Source organism: Schistocerca cancellata, chromosome 6 (genome assembly GCF_023864275.1).
Source record: "Schistocerca cancellata isolate TAMUIC-IGC-003103 chromosome 6, iqSchCanc2.1, whole genome shotgun sequence".
In the NCBI taxonomy this organism is placed as follows: Eukaryota; Metazoa; Arthropoda; class Insecta; order Orthoptera; family Acrididae; genus Schistocerca; species Schistocerca cancellata.
Window position 1 is genome coordinate 455,005,740 of NC_064631.1, and position 22,974 is coordinate 455,028,713.

A 22,974-nucleotide genomic window follows, 5' to 3' on the forward strand; every position below is an offset into this window, starting at 1 on the left:
CCTTGATGCCTCAGAACATGTCCTACCAACCGATCCCTTCTTCTAGTCAAGTTGTGGCACAAACTTCTCTTCTCCCCAGTCCTATTCAGTACCTCCGCATCAGTAATGTGATCTACCCATCTAATCTTCAGCATTCTTCTGTAGCACCATATTTCGAAAGCTTCTATTCTCTTCTTGTTCAAACTATTTATCGCCCATGTTTCACTTCCATACATGGCTACACTCCATACAAATACTTTCAGAAACGACTTCCTAACACTTAAATCTACACTCCTTGGTATATAGGAAGGAAATTCACCCAAAATCCTTCCAACGCCATTCGTTGAAGCTATTCATTAGTACTTGAATTATATTTCAATTCAATTGCATCTGCTTGTATTTCGTCAGAAAGTAAATGCATGTCAGTTGTGAAGGGTGATCGAGCTAATTTTTCCTCCAAGTCTTCTGAGGACAAATGAGAAAAATGAAGGTTTAACTCTCCTTGAAGCTTTTCCGGGCGTCTGTTGCATCGCACTGTTACCTATATATAAGTTCACTGAATCGAGGGAACGACCTGAAAAGTTTATTTTTCAACCCTAGGTGAGCTGTTGTTGGATGATATTCCAGACGCACAGGCTGCAGTGAATCGTTACTGAGGGTACTGTAATAAACAACACACTGAGGCAGTTTGACATCGTGTGTTTCAGTAAACTTGAATCAGTACTTAATGTATTCTCCATTACACAATCTTCTTCTTGCAGATATTTTCACTCGGTGTGTATAACCAATAAAAATACTATTTACTTCATCAGAGCACAAGAAGTCAAGAATGCAGAGTGGTGACTGAAAAGTCACTTACATCAGCAATAACTTGCTGATATACGAGGCAAAGCTGATACTGACTACCCTACAAAAAGTACATTCGCAAACGTTAACAAGATCTGACTTGACTGACGGCATACTGCTGCTTTCTCCTCATCTGTCGGTACCCACCGCACTGCCCTCCCTATAAATCTCTCATGGCCCCTACGGAGGTGCACCCTAAGGTTGACAACTATTGGCACACCTCATTTAAGTGCAAAGTGGTCCAGAATTTTAATAGCCTTGCTACATAACTCGACTTGTAATTAACTCAGAGAAAAAATTAAGTAAGGTAATGAATAAATGTTTTCTCCACGCAGATGACAAGAGCAAACTAACTGAAAATATTTCTTTCTCTGTAGTTGCAGGGTGGTGAAAGCAGCACACCTGAAAAGAATCAAAGAATGGAGTCTGCACAGGAAAAGGAACAGAGTGTGGTTTGATTTACTGAAACGAAGTCAGCCACTAAAGTTCAGGGAAATTTCAGAAAGCAACTTGGGAATCCACCGTTCTCTCGGCAATCAATAAGAAAATGGCATAGCAGCTACAAGGAAATAGGGAGCGTGGATTTGAAGTACCTTGTAGGCGGGGCAAGGAGAAGTTGCAAAGATACAGAAAGGATTCGTCAGGTTTTCCAGCATTCGCAACAGAAGTCTGTTCGTAAGGTATCAAAAGAACTGGGAGTCCCTCGTAGGGCAGTGAACAAGGTACTCCAAAAGCATCTTCGTGCTAGTGAGTCATCCCGCACACCTTCATCTGTTTTCTCCGTACAGAGCTATCGCACGTCTGTTCATGATGTTGCTGTGTTGAAACCAAGAATAACGGCAGCTACTGACACAGCTGACGTTGACATATCAGAACGAATTTGGAGAGAGTTGGGATATCGACTGAACACTATATAAGCCACAAGGGTAGTGCATATAGAGCTTGATTAAAAAACCAGAAAAAAACTTTTTGAGACAAACTTTAGTTTTTATCTTCAATTCAAGTCGAGTTATAGGGCACTGAGTTTCTGAACTACATTTAGTACACCCTGTGAATCGTTCGTAAAGTTTAATAACGGGGTGAAACTACAAAAACATTAACTGGATTTCCATGTCTATCGTAGCTAGTTTCTATTCCGACTTAAAAAATGCGTTGTCGCAATTTAAGTGGCTGCGAGTATTACTTAAAGTAATTCGAGAGTTCGTCACAGACTATTAACCACGCTAAACTAAATTGAATTATCATTTACTGCACTATTTATAGATGTTTGAGTCCGTTGCGTGAGGTATGAAACTGTCAATGTTTACATAACTTTACTTTGTGTTATTTTTGCGTCTTTTTAGTAAAGGTACGTTGATCCCAGAGTATTCCTTACCTTGTGTTGCTGCTGCTTACGGATAAGATCATCTTTGCTCTCCTCATATGAATCAGAATATAGCGCTGGCTACATACGTGATTTTCAGCGAATTTATTCCAAATTTGTTTCTGTTCATTCCAGAAGAAGCAAATAATATGAACAGATTTTCCTGAAAGGATAAATTCTTCTGGGCGATCCAAATGAGGACTAAAATAGGATTACTGGTATTAAGACACACGCAACACTGAGTTTCCTGATCGTTCGAACGGTACGTTAGCATAATTAGTTACACGGTGACGTTTTACGTAAACAAGAACCGCGGTAATTAGCTCACACCGTATGCCCTGACCAAATTTCCACTGCTAACAAATACGATTTTTCTCATCATCCCTATAATCCGGTGCCACCCAAACTGCAGGTAACCATCTCGTTCAAAACTGTGTAAATCGATTGTTAGTACTTTTGCAATTGCCACACGGTACTTCAGGTCGCTTACATTTTTTTCCAGAAAATAAGAATTTCAATAGCAGACGCTAACTTTTCACATGCAATTATTCCTTTCTCCCGCACTATTGATACAGGTGCCGAATTAGTGTTTTCGGTTCATATGCCTCACAGATAACATTATTAGTTACTGTAGTTAACCATGGCAACTGGTAACATACATTCACACACAACATACATGTATTAAATATTCTTACGGGGACGATCGTACATAGTACATATAAAATTACTTCTCTTCCATCTGTCCTTCACAGATAAGGTCTATCGGCCTGCTTCGACCGCCGTACGTCAGTCTTTCCTTTGGATTTCTATTGTAAGGCCGCCTTTGGAATCCATGTTCTTTCGTCCTATCCGGATGCTGCTTCCAAATTTGTTAATGTTCTTCTGTTATTGTCTGATGTTTCCCGTCGAACTTAGTGCAACCATTGACTGCTTGTAAAAAGTAGGCAGTATTTTCCAAATAAACTACTACATCAAATTTCGGTACAGCATGTTGAGACCAGCTCATCGATACAAATTATTTTGCAGAGATTCTGAACTGTCCTCATAGAGCGTTTGTGGAAGTTACTGTCGTTTGGATCTAGTCAAGTGAACTGTAAATTCATACGAATTACAAAATGGTTTACACAAGATATCCGAATAGTGCGAAACGTGGCAGATGACACTGAACTACAAAAAATTTGAGTTCTTTCACGTGAGTGCTATAAGAATTCGTTTGCACTTGTGTGACGTGAAATATGACAAATTTATAGGTTTCTGATCCAACTAAATATCAGAGAATTACAGTCTCTCACACCCTAATTGTAACTATCATTTCCATTGTAGTGAACGGCTGCACTTTAATGAAAGAACACTTAGAGGGTACAAAAAATCCGCTAATTCAACTTCTCCATTCCACTATAGCATACTGGCGGTTCTGTGTTACTTCGAAATGGAGGAGATATGTTACGGTTATTACAAGTGACAAAGAATTGAAAGTATTAGAAAAGTTTACTTCTTCTTCTTCTTCTTCTTGCGTTACGGCCTCTATAGGACCACGGGTAGCCCCTTCGTGGACTGCATTCACCTCTTCTTCTCCCAGAACCTCTTCATCCTTTCTCTTCTTCTCTCCCGCTCTTCTTCCGAGATCTTCAGTGCCGTTTCCCCTGTTGGATCCACTGGTGACACTCTAATCTTTTTCTGTATTCTTCTCTGTCATTGATCTCCGGCATATTGGTCGGTGTATATTTGTTCCTGCAATTTTCCTTTCCTTCGACCTTGATCCCCAATTCCAACCAGTCCTTCCGAAGTTCAATAACCCACTTGGTTCCTGTCTTTCCCCTTGTCTTCCCTGTTGTTTCCCACACTCTCTTCGTCATTCTGTCCATACTCATCCTAACTACATGTCCAGCAAACCATGCCCTTTTGAGTCTGATTTCCCCGGATATTGTTCTCATGTTCCGGTACAGTTCTTCCCTAGGTCTTCGAATCCACGTCTTTTGGGACCTAGTATTTTTCTCAGTATTTTTCTCTCTTATTTCTCTTGTTGTTCTGCCTCATTTCTTCCTAGTGTCATCGTCTCAGTAGCATATAATACTGCATTCCTCACCGTTGCCTTGTAGTGGCTTATCTTTGCCTCTGTGGATATATTCTTTTTGTTGTATATCTCTCTCGTTATGCAGAAGGCTGACCTCATCTTCTTTATCCTCTCTGTTATTCCCTCCTTGCTCCTGTTCCTTCCTGTTATAAATTCTCCCAGTTATTCAAATTGGTCCACCATTTCCACAATGCCTTCCGGTGTTTCCCAGTCTGCAATGGTACTTAATGTCTTTGTCTTGTTATAGGCTGTCCTCAGTCCCGCCTTTCTGGCTACCTTACTTAAGTTGTCGAGTTGTGTCTTTGCGTCTTCTTCCGTCTCACCTACTATTGCTAGGTCGTCTGCAAAGGCTAGGCAGTCCACTTGAGCCCTGTTATCCTTTTTGTCCCCCACATGGGTCTTTGGTATTTCCATTTCCTCGTTTATTGATCTCCACTGCCTGATCACTTCGTCCAGTGCTATATTGAACAACGATGGTGACAATCCATCTCCCTGTCTAACACCAGTCTTGATCTCAAATTCTTCTGACAGTACTCCTCTGAATCTCACCCTCTCTTTTATATCTGTCAGAATTTATTTTATGAGTTCTTGTGTAGTTCCATCGAGTCCTCTGTTCTTCAGGATCCTAACAAAGTCTGTCTGTCGATGGAGTCGTATGCCTATGTGAAGTCCACGAAGGTTACCTATGCGGTGAAATCTTTTTACGAAATTTCACTGACAACTCCCAATTCCGAAAGTTAAAGACAAATTTGTACACGAAGGTTTAGTGATCATTATACCCACAGGCCATTCGGAAGTAGAAAAGTACGGACACAGTTCGAAATTGACGTCTTACACCCTGTACTGACACTTAAGTGGGAATCATGTGGATGCAGATGAAAGACGCGTAATAAAAACATGTTTAGTAGGATGGAGCGTTCACAATGAGAACTCTCAATCGATGTGGAGAGGTGCATGTACGGCAGGTGACTGGAATACGAGATGTCAGAGACAGGGACGCAGTTTGCCGCAGGTGGCGGGCGAGGCTGCAGTGTTCTGTAATAGTACTGCAGTCCCTATCAATGCGGCCATTGTAGAGCGTCTGGTCTCCCGCTGTGTGGCACTTACCCGCCTGTCGATGCAAGCTGCTGCAGGGAACACAGGCTGCTGCTGCTGCTGCTGCTGCTGCTGCCAGTACACCGACTGCAGTGTACGTGCCCTCCACTTTAAACAATACCCAGCTAACCACTGGGTGGCTGCCTCGCGTCTTTGATGATGGGTTTTGCAGCAGCGTAGCTGCATAACGATGCAGTTGCGTGTTCTTCGTTTTATTCCGGTACGTTTGGCGTGACTCATATAGTACAAAAAGTTGTAAAAACAAGTTTTATTATGGAAGTAAAGCATTTCCGGACCGTTGTCTACATCATATGATTTCGTAACAACATTTATAGTGGATACAGCTACTGCGATGTCTTATAGGTAAATCGGTTGCGGGGAAAAAGGGAGACTTGGATATAAGACACTCGCAGTCAAATCGCACCATTTAATTTATAAACATATTAGAAAACATCGCTCTAATTGAACCGATTACTGTTAAGGGCTTCAGGTGCAGTAACTACAGGTAATGTAGGATCTATTAGGCTCCTCAGGTGTAGTAATTAAAGGCAATGTTGGAAGAGAGATTAACCATTGGGATTTTACATCGTCAATTGAAGACAAAGTCGGAAAATTAGAAGGTAATGTTGGATGAGAAATTAACCTTTGGGGATTTTACGTTGTCAATTACAGACAAAGTCGGAAAATGAATCCGTGATCATATGCTTGGCCCCCACCGAAGCCACTACTGTTAGGGGCTTCAGGTGCAGTAATTGAAGGTATTGTTAGATCTGATAGGGGCTTCAGGTGTGGTAACTAAAGGTAATGTTTCATGAGAAATGAACCTTTGGGGATTTTACATCGTCAGTTTAAAAGTCTAAAACTGAGTCAAGTCTAAAACTGAGTCCGTGATAATATGTTTGGCAAGTAATTCACATGTCTGTCTTGTTCACACAAACTTTTATACTTCATTATTACCGGTTTCGGCTACTGCCATCTTCAGATCATACAATATTCTGATGTAGTATGAACGTCAAACTAAACATGTAAGTACTTAGTAAGTTACTATCTACCTAAATTTTTAGGTTGGTGCTGATACTATATCAGAATATTTTATGGTCTGAAGATGGCAGTAGGCGAAAGCTGTAATAGTGAAGTGTAAAAGTTTGTGTGACCCAGACGGACCTGTAAAATAAAGATTTTACATTGCCACGTTGATGAACACAAAGTATAAGGCCAATGAACACGTTTATATTTAAAAAAATTATATATTGTTAATAAGTAATACATGTATACTGGTCACAGCGAGCTGAAGTTTGATATAAAAGCATCACTGAAGTTTAGCGAGAAAGTGTAGGTAATTAGAAAGTTAATTGCAATTTTAGCTAACAACAAGAGAGGAAGAAACTACTTAGTGAGTATGATATTACTTTGTTCTTTTACTTTAAACACCCTCAAAATTCCTTGCTGAGGTGGAAACGGATTTGCAAATTGATACGTGCTGCTTAATGTAATTAAGGAAAACGTGGAAGGGAGGGCCCATCAATAGAACTTTCTTTTCACAAAACCTGTTTATTTAACAATATATATAACAAAAAAAAATTATTTTGCAAAATGAAGAAATCTACGAAATTTGTTTGACCCTTAACCTTAAGATGAATAAGTCTTTGCAAAAGAATTCAAAGATAACAAACAATATGACAATGATTACAAGACGGCCGGACCTGCAGCCCGCCCGTTATAGGGTGAAACAACGGTAGTTACTACCACGCTGGACACAGTCTGTCTTATTAAATTCCCTTCTGCAACCCATGAAAACTATGTAAGCGCCATTAATGACAAGAGTGATTCAGTGACTTGATACAGATGACGTAACTTTTAATTTGACACCTGTATTTCGAAAAGTTAGCGGTTAAGACTCGCACCTATCCTTAAAGGTTAAACAGATTAGGAAACAATATGACAATGATAAGGCTTACTCAAAGCAACCAATCTCTTAATTTCAATCGACAACCAAGGTGCCACTCGATCACAACCCATCCCTTCTGACATTCTTATTTTGACTATAGCCCTGGTAACAGCTGGCTGTTGATATTTTCATAGTTATACTGATGTCAGTTATTAAGACCGTTCTGAAGGAATGTCTTAAAACATTGCTTGTCAACATTTATTACTCGGAGGAACCACAAGATGCAGCTAAAATACACTAAGAATGACCTGGTCTTTCAAACACAGCTTAGTACAACAGGTTGTTCAGATTATAACTAACGACTGAGAAATGCACTCACAATCAAAGAATTGAACCGGTCAACATCTAAATCTAACCACAAGGTCCCTCTTTCATTTAACGGCAACCTGTGCCTTAGTACAATAGTTCCGGCTGTATTTACGACCAGCAGCTGATTCATTAGAACATTAATGATCGGGTACAACGAGAAAGGAAAGGCAATATAATAGCGGAACAAATTTTTAAACGACAACTAGTGTCTTATTACAGTACTACAGCCTATACTTACGACCAAGGAGCCGACTGAGTAAAAATCTGGCGTTTGGGTATAAACCAGAAAATAATAATAAAAGGCAATATAAAAGCGGGACAAATTTTTAAACGACAACTAGTGTCTTAGTGCAATACTGCGGCCTTTATTTAAGACCAAAGAGCCGACCGAGTAAAACTCTGAGGGTCGGGTACAAACCAGAAAATAGTAAGAAAGGCAGGTAGTCAATGACACAAATCACCACGAGGATTACAGAATGTTACTCCCCCTTATCAGCAAGCAGTTGCATGGATCCTCGGTGAGTCGCAGCGGTTACTAAGAGGTGCCGATGAAAGCCAGACAGAAGAGGACAGCCAGGCCACGAGCGGTCGTCCGACACGAATGTTGCCAACCACCAGACGGGATGTCCGCCTGCTGCTTGTAGTCGACGCTGACCCCAGTGAAGTACTCCGATATCCTCGCTCTGCGGAGGTCCTCCTCGTCGTTTCGGCCACTCGGACCTCGTCACCACCTCTTGTCGCGACACTACCACTAGTCCTCCAACCTCGTGCCTCCTCCTCGGGCCAGCGAACCCCATATATACAGAGCTATTACAAATGATTGAAGCGATTTCATAAATTCACTGTAGCTCCATTCATTGACATATGGTCACGACACACTACAGATACGTAGAAAAACTCATAAAGTTTAGTTCGGCTGAAGCCGCACTTCAGGTTGCCGCCGCCAGAGCGCTCGAGAGCGCAGTGAGACAACATGGCGACAGGAGCCGAGAAAGCGTATGTCGTGCTTGAAATGCACTCACATAAGTCAGTCATAACAGTGCAACGACACTTCAGGGCGAAGTTCAACAAAGATCCACCAACTGCTAACTCCATTCGGCGATGGTATGCGCAGTTTAAAGCTTCTGGGTGCCTCTGTAAGGGGAAATCAACGGGTCGAGCTGCAGTGAGCGAAGACACGGTTGAACACGTGTATCTGGACATGCTGGAAAATTGGCTCATGCCACAACTGGAGACCGACAGCACCGACTTCATCTTTCAACAGGATGGTGCTCCACCGCACTTCCATCATGATGTTCGGCATTTCTTAAACAGGAGATTGGAAAACCGATGGATCGGTCATGGTAGAGATCATGATCAGCAAATCATGTCATGGCCTCCACGCTCTCCCGACTTAACCCCATGCGATTTCTTTCTGTGGGGTTATGTGAAAGGTTCAGTCTTTAAACCTCCTCTATCAAGAAACGTGCCAGAACGGCGAGCTCGCATCAACGATCCTTTCGAACTCATTGATGGGGACATGCTGCGCCGAGTGTGGGAAAAACTTGATTATCGGCTTGATGTCTGCCGAATCACTAAAGGGGCACATATCGAACATTTGATAATGCCTAAAAAAACTTTTTGAGTTTCTGTATGTGTGTGGAAAGCATTGTGAAAATATCTCAAATAATAAAGTTATTGTAGAGCTGTGAAATCGCTTCAATCATTTGTAATAACCCTGTATATCGGCAAGCAAAAACCTTCCAAGGACACCACACAGATACCAACTCTTCCTCATAGATATTGGCAATGGGGCCGCAAGAGGGACATTCGATATTGCAAATGAGCCGGTGGCGCCAGACAGAACAGTCTACTACCTCAATGGTGCTAAGGCCCACAACTCTTTCTTCTTAAACATCATAAAGTAATGTAGGAAACTGTTAGATATCCTGGAAAAACATCTTTTCTATGGAGTGCGTGTTGATTCTTTTGTAAATTTTTTTTGTTTATTTATAGATGCAATCACATGTTTATGACACTGTCATAACCGGTTTCGTCCATACAATGACCATCTTCCTGAGATCACATAACTAATGAGGAGGTATTGAATAGAATTGGGGAGAAGAGGAGTCTGTGGCACAACTTGACTAGAAGAAGGGATCGGTTGGTAGGACATGTTCTGAGGCATCAAGGGATCACCAATTTAGTACTGGAGGGCAGCGTGGAGGGTAAAAATCGTAGAGGGAGACCAAGAAACGAATACACTAAGCAGATGCAGAAGGATGTAGGCTGCAGTAGGTAAGAAGCTTGCACAGGATAGAGTAGCATGGAGAGCTGCATCAAACCAGTCTCAGGACTGAAGACCACAACAATCACAACATGACCATCTTCAGGTTCTAAAGGCGGCATACACTGAACACAGCTTCACAAGTTGGATATCCGAAACCTGCTTGTAAAGAAGGTATATGTGATGTCACAGGACCATGTACATTGTGTCAGTGGTCAAAGCTCAAAGCTGAAGATCGTTTTGCTAAACTTTTGCTTACTACGTTAAACATGACAACATTTTGATGTCTATTTAGATTATTGTGACAGGTACTCATCACTAGCGATCCGTCCTGGCTTGGCACGAGTATCGTTAAGTACTGCCGAACGAGTTGTCTGTGTCTGGCATAGTAGAAATAGATTACATACTCAAACCTTCTGTCTGTTACTGAACGATTATAGGCACTTCAGTCTGGAACCGCGTGACCGCTACGGTCGCAGGTTCGAATCCTGCCTCGGGCATGGATGTGTGTGATGTCCTTAGGTTAGTTAGGTTTAATTAGTTCCAAGTTCTAGGCGACTGATGACCTTAGAAGTTAAGTCGCATAGTGCTCAGAGCCATTTGAACCATTTTTGTTACTGAACGTCGTACCAAAATTCCTACAGCAGTTCCTGATATTAGCCTTCTTCACAGTTCAGCCAGTTTTCACGACATATTTATATACACAAAGGCTCCCCTCGTGAATCAGCCTATCCATTAGTGAAAAACGTATCAAAATCAGTACAGTATTTCTTGAGATCAGCCTTCAGCAAAGAAAAAAACGCCCAGCCCTTGACCTTAATTTAGTAATATGTTTAGATCTTCCCTTTATGATAAGGTACACGACACCCTTATACGTACTTATTATCCAAGAACCAAGGAATCTGTCAGCTAGTAGCAAGCTAATGTTTAGCTTTCATGGACATGAAGACATTCAATATATGAGGTGTTCTTTCACTTAAGACATGTTATTCAACGTAATACTTCAGTGATACGTTCTAGGAAGAGAGAAAATTGGTAGTAATAGGCAGACCATTAAGCCCAGCAGTAACAATTTGCTATATAGATGTTTTGAGCAGGTAGCCTTAGAATCAGCACAGTATAATCCCATCGAGTAGTGCAAATATGTAGATGACACGTTCATGGTGTGAAAACATAGAATGACTGGATTTTAATTTTATCTGTCCCACTGGCTGTTCATTTCGAACAAGACATATACAATCAATGAAGTTTCGGGATTGCAGCCGAATGACATCGATTTCTTGGCACGATATTTCGGCTGGAAACCATTCAGCCATCTCCAGGTGAGCGTTTAACACGGGAGATTACTAGTTCACATCGCTAACTTTGTATCAAAAACTGGTACGTAGAGTTTCGGACCCTCTTTGAATATCGCGCCATCTATGGCATGCAAGTGCATACGTTTTGCTGATACTATATGCTAACTCTCTGTCGCATTGCGGGCGAGCGGAGTTAAAATTTAGATGTCAAATTAATAAAATTAACTATGTGTCACTAATAAAATTTTTCCCTTCTGAAGATATTAAAAAAAGTCACCGGGCCCCACGCTTTATCCAACTGAAAGCCGCTTTCACGATTAGTGAGATATTCCGCCAAACATATTTCCAGCAATTTCATTTATAGCTGAATTCCAAGGATCTCATCGAGGCAGAGATTCCTGCGAGTAGCTTCCTTCTTAGACTGATGGGTAAATGTTACATCGCTCTCGAGAAAGTTGCCGAGTACTGTTGAGGTAGGCGCATTATCACAACGATTTACTGAAAATTCACTTGCAAGAGGTCTCAGAAATTTGCTTTGAATATTTAAGATAAATTTGGAGATAATGGTTAGCTTTCCCATTTTCTAGCGTTGCGAATTCATCCACATCTACATGATTACTCCGCAGTTCACAACAAAGTGACACTATGTGGCAAAGGATTCATCTGGCAGAGGATTCATTGAAACGCCTTCAAATTATTTCTCCCCACTTCCACTCTCGAGCAGCGCGCGGGAATAACGAACACTTGAATCTTTCCGTGCGAACTCTGATTTCTCTCATCTTTTTATGATGACCATTTCTCCCCATGCAGGTGGGCGCCGACCAAATACTTTCTCACCCTCAGGAGAAAGTTGGTGATTGAAATTTCAAGAGAAGACACCTTTGTTTTAATGATTGATACCCCAATTCGTATATCATATTCGTGGCACTCTCATCCGTGTTTTTCGATGATACAAAACAAGAGACCTTCTTCGATCTTTTTTATGTCAATCGTATCTGATGTGGATCCCACGCAGTAACACGCCAGAAGACGGTTCACAAGCATAGTGTAAGCACTCTCTTTAGCAGACATGTTGGATTTTCTTTCTACCAATAAAACGCAGTTTTTGGGTTGCTTAACTCGCAACATTATCTGTGTGACAGATCCAGTTTAAATTATTCGTAATTGTAATCCCGAAGCATTTAGTTACTTACTTACTTACTTACACAGCCTTTAGATTTGTGTGCTTTATCGGGCAACTGTAATTTAAAGGATTTCTTTTAGTACTCTTGTGCATGACTTCACACTTTTCATTATTTACCGCCAATTTCTGCTATTGCCGCCATACAGATGTCTTGTCTGAACCATTTTGCAATTGGTTTTGACCATCTTACGACTTTACAAGACGGTAAATGACAGCATCATCTGCAAACAACCTGAGAGGTATGCTCAAATTGTCACCTAAATCGTTTATGTAGATCATGAACTGCAGAGGGCATTTAACACTTCCTTGGGGAACGCCAGATATTACTTCAATTTTACTTGATTACTACGAACTGTGACCTTTCTGACATGAAATCACGAATCTAGTCGCACAAGTGAGACGATAGTCCATAGGTATGCAATTTGAAGTCACTTGTGAGGAGCGGTATCAAAAGCCTTATGGAAATCAAAAATACGAAATCAGTAATATTTGCCTTCCCTATCGAAAGCACTCGTTGCTTCGAAGGAATAAAGATCTGGTTGTGTTTCACAAGAACAATATTTTCTGAATCGGTATTGACTGTTAATAAATCGTTTTCTACGAGGTAATTCACAGTCTTCGAATACAGTATCTGCTCCAAAATCCTACTCCAAATCGACGTTAGAGACACGGCTCCGTAATTCAGCGGATAGCTCTATTTCCTTTCTTGGGTATTGGTGTGACTTGTGCGACATTCGAGGCCGTTGAAGCCTTGCACTTGAAGTATGCATTTCATGTTGGCAACTTAACAGGTTAACAATTGAAGAACGAGAAGCACGAGGTGCTGGGCGAGGGGCTTGAAACAGTCTTAGGGTGATAATCGGTGCCGATCGTGACGCCCAAACTCCCGCATTGCCGGCTTTGGTGTGAACATAAACAACGTACGTTATGTATCGTTTATACAGTGTGCTTGCGTTGTACTATGCTTTGTTTAGCTGTGGCTTAGAAAATTCTGGCACTCGAAAAACTTCATTCGACTAGTGACAGTCCTTTGTGTCAAGGTGCGCCGCGAGGCAGCTAGTCACCGAAGTCACTACAGAGAACTCGTGAGTTGTACGAGCAGAAGAAAGAATACACAGGTGTTCATGGACAGCTATCAGTTCCTGCCGATGAAGTTGTGCAGCGAACATCAAAAGCTCTTGGAACTAGTGAAAGAACACTAGTAAGCAAGCGGGTGTTTTGCAGAGGTTGAAACATGCAGACGTGATCCGTTAACGATTCCTAGCCGTCTGGATCAGGTAGACTATTGTATTTTTAGAGACTTCTGAAAAGATGAAAAAGCATCCTCACCCTGTCACCGATTTAGATTCTTTCAAGATTGCAGCAGTTCGCAGCCATATTTAAGCTTAACTATAGCAGGAGAGAGTATCAAAAAATGATTCAAATAGCTCTGAGCAGTATGGAACTTAACATCTGAGGTCATCAGTCCCATAGAACTTAGAACTACTTAAACCTAACTAACCTAAGGTTCAAATGGTTCAAATGGCTCTGAGCACTATGCGACTAAACTTCTGTGGTCATCAGTCGCCTAGAAATTAGAACTAATTAAACCTGACTAACCTAAGGACATCACACTCATCCGTGCCCGAGGCAGGATTCGAACCCCCGACCGTAGTGGTCGCGCGATTCCAGACTGCAGCTCCTAGAACCGCTCGGCCACAACGGCCGGCGAAAGAGTATCCTACAGTGGTAAAATTACTAGTGTCTTTAATAGAAAGTGAATTTTTGTAGGTGGGAAAACATCACAAAAATTGTGCAGGAAAGTGCGAATTTCCGTTGCAAAGCGCTAGACGAACGATAAGTCCTGTCGTAAAAGGCTCATATTGTTAAGGCTCGAAGCATATTCTTACACAAAATAGTGGGCAAAGACTGTCATCTGATTTGTGCTGGCGATGGCAACAATAAGACGGTTTTGGCGCTGATTCCGACCACAGTGAGTATGGGGAAGTGGATGGAACTGCACCGCTGTCACCGTAAAATGCTGAGTGAAAAACTACGAACATCGGTCATTTATTGAATCATTATAATTAAAAACGTAGAACAAGAAGTTAGAATCTCGACTATTATTTATTTCATATACTATGTACTGTATTGTTTTCAAGCTATCGGTCATCATCAAATGCTTATTTTCTTTATTTTTTTTTGCTCCATTATCGAAAGTGTGTGATTTGTTATGGTTATATCAGCATTATGATGCTGTTGTTTGTTTGCTGTCATCGTGGTAGCAAGTCAAAAACAAATTCTTGTACACTGGAGAGCCAAAGAAATTGGTACACCTGCCTAATGTCGTGTAGTGACCCCGCGAGCTCAAAGAGGCGCCGCATCACGACTTAGCATGGACTGCTGGAATTACCCAAGTCCATCGGAATGCACATTCGACATAAACAGATGCAGGTGATCGGACATGATGCTCACCTGTCAGAGTCGTATCTAGACATATCAGGGGTCGCATATCACTCTATGAACACGCCCCACACCATTACAAAGCCTCCACCAGCTTTAACAGTCTCCTGCTGACATGCAGCGTCCATGGATTCATGAGGTTGTCTTTATACCTGTACACGTCCACCCCCTGGGTACAATTTGAAAAGAGATTCGTCCGACCAGGCAACATGTTTCTAGTCATTAACAGTCCAACGTCGGTGTTGACAGCTCTAGGTGAAACGAAAGCTTTGTGTCGTGTAGTCATCAAGGCTACAGGAGTGGGCCTTCACCTCCGAAAGCCCATATCGATTATAGTCATCAAGGCTACAGGAGTGGGTCTTCACCTCCGAAAGCCCATATCGATTATGTTTCTTTGAATGGTTCGCACGGTGACAGTTGTTGATGGCCGAGCATTGAAATCTGCAACAACTTGCAGAAGGGTTGCACTTCTGTCACGTTGAACGATTCTCTTCAGTTGTCGTTGGTCTCGTTCTTGCAGGAACTTTTTCCGGGAGCAGCGATGTCAGAGATCTTATGTTATACCGGATTCGTGATATTCACGGTACAGTCGTGCCACCACGTTCAAACTCACTTAAATCTTGATAACCTGCCATTTGTAAGTAGGCTGTTTATGTTTTCTTTATGTAAGTAGGCTGTTTATGTTTTCTTATTGGCAACGTTACGTAGCGCTCTATATGAAAATCACTGGCTGTGCTGTGTGCAGTCTGTGGCTAGTTTGCATTGTTGTCTGCCATTGTAGTGTTGGGCAGCTGCAGCTGGATGTGAACAGCGCGTAGCGTTGCGCAGTTGGAGGTGAGCCGCCAGCAGTGGTGGATGTGGGGAGAGAAATGGCAGAGTTTTGATATTTTTAAGAATGGATGTTATGAACTGCTATATATATTATGACTATTAAGGTAAATACAATGTTTGTTCTCTATTAAAATCTTTCATTTGCTAACTATGCCTACTAGTAGTTAGTGCCTTCCGTAGTTTGAATCTGTTATTTAGCTGGCAGTAGTGGCGCTCGCTGTATTGCAGTAGTTCGAGTAACGGAGATTTTTGGTGAGGTAAGTGATTTGTGAAAGGTATAGGTTTAATGTTAGTCAGGGCCATTCTTTTGTAAGGATTATTGAAAGTCAGATTGCGTTGCGCTAAAAAAAAATATTGTGTGCCAGTTTAAGCACAGTCGTGTATAATTCTTCGAAAGGGACGTTTCACATTGTAACAGCAGTATACCGATCTAACAACTGCGCCAGACACTTGTCATATATAGGCGTTGCCGACCGCAGCGCCGTATTCTGCCTGTTTACGTATCTCTGTATTTGAATACGCATGCCTGGATCAGTTTCTTTGGCGCTCCAGTCTACATACAGTTCTTGCTCAACTGCTTGTACTTAGGAGATGGAACAGAAAACCGTACCGTCTATGTGTACAGAGGCTGATTTGCAACACCGATATTGCAATAGAGCCATACTAACTTGACGTAATGCGAACTGTCAAGTGCCGCCTCAAGTAGAGGTACGGATCTCTCGACGAGCGAGCGGTTGTGTATGAAGCATGGAGCTGTTGTGTCAGCATACTCTGAGAGGAGGAGGAGGAGGAGGAGATTAGTGTTTAACGTCCCGTCGACAACGAGGTCATTAGAGACGGAGCGGAAGCTCGGGTGAGGGAAGGATGGGGAAGGAAATCGGCCGTGCCCTTTCAAAGGAACGATCCCGGCATTTGCCTGAAGCGATTTAGGGAAATCACGGAAAACCTAAATCAGGATGGCCGGAGACGGGATTGAACCGTCGTCCTCCCGAATGCGAGTCCAGTGTGCTAACCACTGCGCCACCTCGCTCGGTACTCTGAGAGGAACCTGACTGTTACACAGTTTTAAAGGGAGGCCTTCCCTTTACTAGGTGACTGAAGCTGCTTTGCTGCACCTAGAATACTTTGAGATACTCATGCTGTCAGTTCTCCTTGATTCGAATTCTGGAATATTTACGGCGTCTTCTTTGTTGAAGCTATTTCGGGTAACCGTACATGGGGGCTTCATTATAAAATAAAAATAATTTTAGTAGCTGTGTGTCCGGTTACGAAGTCTCGTAACCGGTTGGCCCTGACTAGTATTAGCACGCAATCTGACTGCATAAAATAACAATAAAGAATGAAAGGAAATGTCTGTTAACACAGTTGATTAATTAAGTTCCCTGCAACTATAAAAGCTACGGAACAACAAAGCACAAGTGTAATTGTTCTGTGTGTGAAAATGTGATTCAACGTACATGTATCTGGCACGGTTCTTCCTCAATACGACAAGATATTTTAAACACCATTTACAATGAACTAATTGAGAAACCAGAAACTCTGTAAATGCACATAGAAACCAGACTTACAAGTCTAATACATGAACACGAGCCAGATGCTTTGTTGACTGAACCTGTGACCAAGAGGCATTATCATTAAGAAAATGTGAAATAAAAATTTTTTTTTATCTCCATATACAGGGTGAGTGACCTAACATTACCGATGGATGTATTTCGTAAACCACATCAAATACTGACGAATCTATTCCACATACAGAATGTGAGGAGAGGGGCTAGTGTAACTGGTTAATACAAACCATAAAAAAATGCACGGAAGTATGTTTTTTAACACAAACCTACGCTTTTTTAAATGGAACCCCGTTAGTTTTGTCAGCACATCTGAACATATAAACAAATACGTAATCAGCGCCGTTTGTTGCATTGTAAAATGTTAATTACATCCGGAGATATTGTAACCTAAAGTTGACGCTTGAGTACCACTCCTCCGCTGTTCGATCGTGTGTATCGGAGAGCACCGAATTACGTAGGGATCCAAAGGGAACGGTGATGGACCTTAGGTACAGAAGAGACTGGAACAGCACATTACGTCCACATGCTAACACCTATTTATTGGTCTTTTTCACTGATGCACATGTACATTACCATGAGGGGTGAGGTACACGTACACACGTGGTTTCCGTTTTCAATTACGGAGTGGAATAGAGTGTGTCCCGACATGTCAGGCCAATAGATGTTCAATGTGGTGGCCATCATTTGCTGCACACAATTGCAATCTCTGGCGTAATGAATGTCGTACACGCCGCAGTACATCTGCTGTAATGTCGCCGCAGGCTGCCACAATACGTTGTTTCATATCCTCTGGGGTTGTAGGCACATCGCGGTACACATTCTCCTTTAACGTACCCCGCAGAAAGAAGTCCAGAGGTGTAAGATCAGGACAACGGGCTGGCCAGTTTATGCGTCCTCCACGTCCTATGAAACGCCCGTCGAACATCCTGTCAAGGGTCAGCCTGGTGTTAATTGCGGAATGTGCAGGTGCACCATGATGCTGATACCACATACGTCGACGCGTTTCCAGTGGGACATTTTCGAGCAACGTTGGCAGATCATTCTGTAGAAACGCGATGTATGTTGCAGCTTTTTGGGCCCCTGCAATGAAGTGAGGACCAATGAGGTGGTCGCCAATGATTCCTCACCATACATTTACAATCCACGGTCCCTGTCGCTATAACTGTCTGAGCCAGCGAGGATTGTCCACGGACCAGTACTGCATGTTCCGTAGATTCACTGCCCCTTGGTATGTGAAACCCGCTTCATCGGTAAACAGGTAGAACTGCAACGCATTCTCTCTTAATGCCCACTGACAGAATTGCACTCGATGATTAAAGTCATCACTATGTAATTGCTGATGTAGCGACACATGAAACGGGTGAAAGCGGTGACGATGCAGTATGCGCATGACACTACTTTGACTCAGTCCACCGGCTCTCGCAATGTTCCGTGTACTCATGTGTGGGTTCATGGCAACAGCAGCTAACACACCAACTGCACCCGCTTCTCTTGTGACGGGGATGTTACGGACCCGTTTGGTGCTACGACCATACCTGTTGCATACAGTTCGCGGTAGATGTTTTGCAATGTGCGGCACGTTGGAAGCTCTCTGTCCGGGTACCGTTCTGCATACACCCTGCAGGCTTCAGCTGCATTTCGTCGACACTCGCCATAGATGAGTATCATATCCGCCTTTTCAGAGTTCGAATACACCATAGTCACAGTTCCTATAACACTACACTATCACAGACGTCTGCTAACACGGTGTACTACAGTTGGTCTGCGTGCGGAGACGAATGCAGAATAACAATAGCAGCAAGCGCTACATGCGGACACTGCAACAGCTAGACCAAACCACAACAGTGCACTACAGCCACACTCGTAAACACGGTCGTCATCGTAAACATGTCCCTGTAGATGCTGCTCGCCGACCGTGGCCCGTGTTTGTTACAACACGCAACTGAACGTCGGAGGTTTCAAGCGTCAACTTTAGGTTACAATATCTCCGGATGTAATAAACATTTTACAATGCAACAAACGGCACTGATTACGTATTTGTTTATATGTTCAGATGTGCTAACAAAACTAACGTGGTTCCATTTAAAAAAAAACGTAGGTTTGTGTTAAAAAGCATACTTCCGTGCATTTTTGTATGGTTTGTATTAAACAATTACACTAGCCCCTCTCCTCACGTTCGGTCTGTGGAATCGGTTCGTCAGTATTTGATGTCGTTTACGAAATATATCCAGCGGTAACGTTAGGTGACTCACCCTGTATACTGACGAAAAATACACTGTGATCATTGCAACATCTTCCATCTATACATTATACCAACCGAACAGCGTCGACTGTCTCACCCAACAGAACAACAACTGCACACGACATGCTCTGAACTAAGTACTGCTCTCGACATTTTCTCAACAAGAACTGCCCACGGCAACCTCTGAACTACTACTGCCCCAGTGGAGGTGGCGGAATAATAATCTTTGGCGCAATCTCTGGCACTGTGACTCAGTGTAGCCACCTTTCAACCGTATTCAGTACGCTTTAGCAGCTCTGTGATCAGCAACACTGTGCTCAACAGCATCATCCACAAGCAGCCTCATTGGCAATTAAGGTCAAAACCGGTCGGTAAGAGTCGAGTCAAAGACGGTGTGTGGCATTGCAAGTGTGTGGGCAAGTGGGAACATGCGAGCTGCTTTTAGCCTGGCTGAGGTGTCGACAGAATGACTGTGCGTCAGCCGTCAAGAGATCAAAGGGGAGCCGACGCCCCCACAGGAAAGCACAGAGCGCAGACGAGGACGCCCGGAGCAACACGCCGACAAGGAACGCTACTCAGCGCTGCTGGCGGCCACACGCCGCAGACTGGGAGGCGGAGCACGCACCCAACTGCCCGGGCTTCCGGGGGCGTGGCTACCGCGCCGCCCGCAGCTGCGTGCAGCGTTCCGCGCGGAAGGTTGCGAGAGCGGTCCGCACTGGCTGAGAGATTCCTGGCGTAATGTAAGGCTTGAAGGACGGTGTACTCGCCCGAACTAGGTGGCTGTATGCATAGAAGTCACTGCTGATCCTTCGAAAGGAACAGATAGCATACGCAGGGCCGCGACCGTTCCTGGGTGTTTTGCCCCCTTTTTTTATATTATCATCGGTCTCCCCGATGTCTCACCTCTCATCCACCATCACCGACATCCAATGGCACAATAACGCAAATCTCCTATTATACTTTTATTCGTTAAACTAAGATGACCGGATATCCTCATTTTCTGGAGATACTCCTCGGCTTGGATGCTTTGTCCTCACTGAGGTCAACAAATGTCCTCAGTTTTTTGTCCTCATTTTTTTGAAATTTCCCAAAATAATTGAATAAGGAGGAACGTGCTGAACTAGAACTCAGTTGAATATACCAGTGTAGCCATATTTGGGAACAATATAATTAAATCGACACCCTAGCTGCAAACAGGCGTTGATATACATCACTGGCGACATGTCGAAAACGTGTGCCCCGACCGGGACTAGAACCAGGGATCTCCTGCTTACACGACAGACGCCGTATCCGTCTTTTTTTGTTGTTGCTGATCTCCTTTTGTTCTATACTGTTCGTTGAATTTGTTGGGGGCGGACGTTCGATGACACCCATTTAGGTTCTCCGTTGATCTGTTCAGATGGTAGATAACCTCTGACCGAACACGCTGAGCTACCATGCCGGCAATCTGAGCCACCAAGTGCACAGACGATAGCACAGACGATAGTGCGCCTGCAGGGACTTATCCCTGTGAGACCCACATTCCCAACATGTCCACACCACTACAATCCTAGTGCTCCTAATAGATGTTTGCCTGCCACGAGTAATGAGAGTGATGGGCAAACATCCACTACGGATTTAGTGGTGTGGACATGTTGAGAATGTGGGTCTCATAGGGAGTGTGTAAGGGATAAGTCCCTGCAAGCACACTTTCCTTCGTGGCCTCGGTGGCTCAGATGGATAGAGGGTCTGCCATGTAAACACGAAATCCCGGGTTCGAGGCCCGATCGGGGCACACATTTCCAACATGTCCCAATGGTATATATCAACGCCTGTTTGCAGCTAGGGTGTCGATTTCATTACCGTTTCATTCTAGAGAACTGCACGGTCACCAATGGTATCTGTTCTTTCTGGAACGGTACTACCTTTATATATATTTTATTTAATTGCACAAAAATGTGGAACTATTTTCTGGTGCGTATGAATTTTTTCTTGAATTTATAAATTATGCTATATTGATGGGAGCCATGTCAAAGCATCAAACTAGTCATCAGGATAATCGTGGTGTTAGTTCGTTTGTTTTAATTGATATATTTTTAGAAACAGGAATAAATCTCGCCTCTTTAGTTTTGGGATAGGTAAAGGCAATGTGTTTACTTTCGTCAAAGTAATTAAGTACTTATTAAGTAGCTGTTCCATATGCTTTTGAAGACAATTCAGTGTTTTAATTTTTCATGTTTTTCATTTTTGCTCCTCATGTGCTCAACTTTTTTCGTTGTTTCATTTGAAATTAATTTTTTCCGACTCTATAATTTTGCCGGCCTAGGCGGCCGCCTTGTCTTGCCTAATGGTAGAAACGGCCCTGCTCAGGACAGAATATCGTTTAACACTTTGCTAGTACGACTCCCGCCCAACAATACAATTTCTGAGATCAATGTTTTGTTTTCTGCTGAAATTTTTGAGCTCATAGATTTTCGTAGGTCATCTCGCTAAAATCAGTTATTCTCTTCGTCTTAACTATCGTACATCTTTTATGAACTAGTCATTTTGTTGCCATAGTCATTTTTTGATTATTGATACACCACAGTGGAGACAGAGGTACGAAATACTCGAATCTCATGTGTGTCTTCTCATTCGAGATTTATATTCCTTCCGACGTTATGTACATATCATGATTGACACTATGCCACAGGATCAATAATCACAGTTGTATTAATAAATGAAAAGAACACCATCTGGATCACAATGTCTTTTACTGGCGTTTACCGGTTTCGATCTGCCCTGAAGATTATCTTCAGGTCTGGTGATGCGTGGTGCTGTTTGTCAAAAATGGTTCAAATGGCTCTGAGCACTATGGGACTCAACATCTTAGGTCATAAGTCCCCTAGAACTTAGAACTACTTAAACTTAACTAACCTAAGGACATCACACACACCCATGCCCGAGGCAGGATTCGAACCTGCGACCGTAGCAGTCCCGCGGTTCCGGACTGCAGCGCCAGAACCGCTAGACCACCGCGGCCGGCGGTGCTGTTTGTCAACAGTGGTACGAATGGCATAAAACGTTAGCATTTTGGGCGTTCCTTCTACTTCATTTCATCACTTAGCACTGAATGAAAAACAAAGTTGTTAGTTTTTCCCTAAAAGTCATGTCGGATGGTGTAAACGAAAATTCGTTAGTGATCTTATTGAGTTCTTTCAGAGACGAAACGCTCATCTTCATCATCGGCGAAAAACTCACACATTTCTAATTTCACTTCAAATAAATAATAATAATAATAATAAACACCGAACAGGCCTTGAAGGCCAGTGGTACCGACCGGCCACCGTGTCATCCTCAGCCCGTAGGCGTCACCGGATGCAGATACGGAGGGGCATGTAGTCAGCCCTATCGCTCCCTCGGCGGTTGTCAGTTATCGTGACCGGTGCCGCTACTTCTCGGTCAAATGCCTGCCGACACCACTCGACACACCTGGGCCGTGACCCATCCAAATGTTAGCCAGCCCGACAGCGCATAACTTCGGTGATCAGTCGCAAGGTCGTTGGCGCACT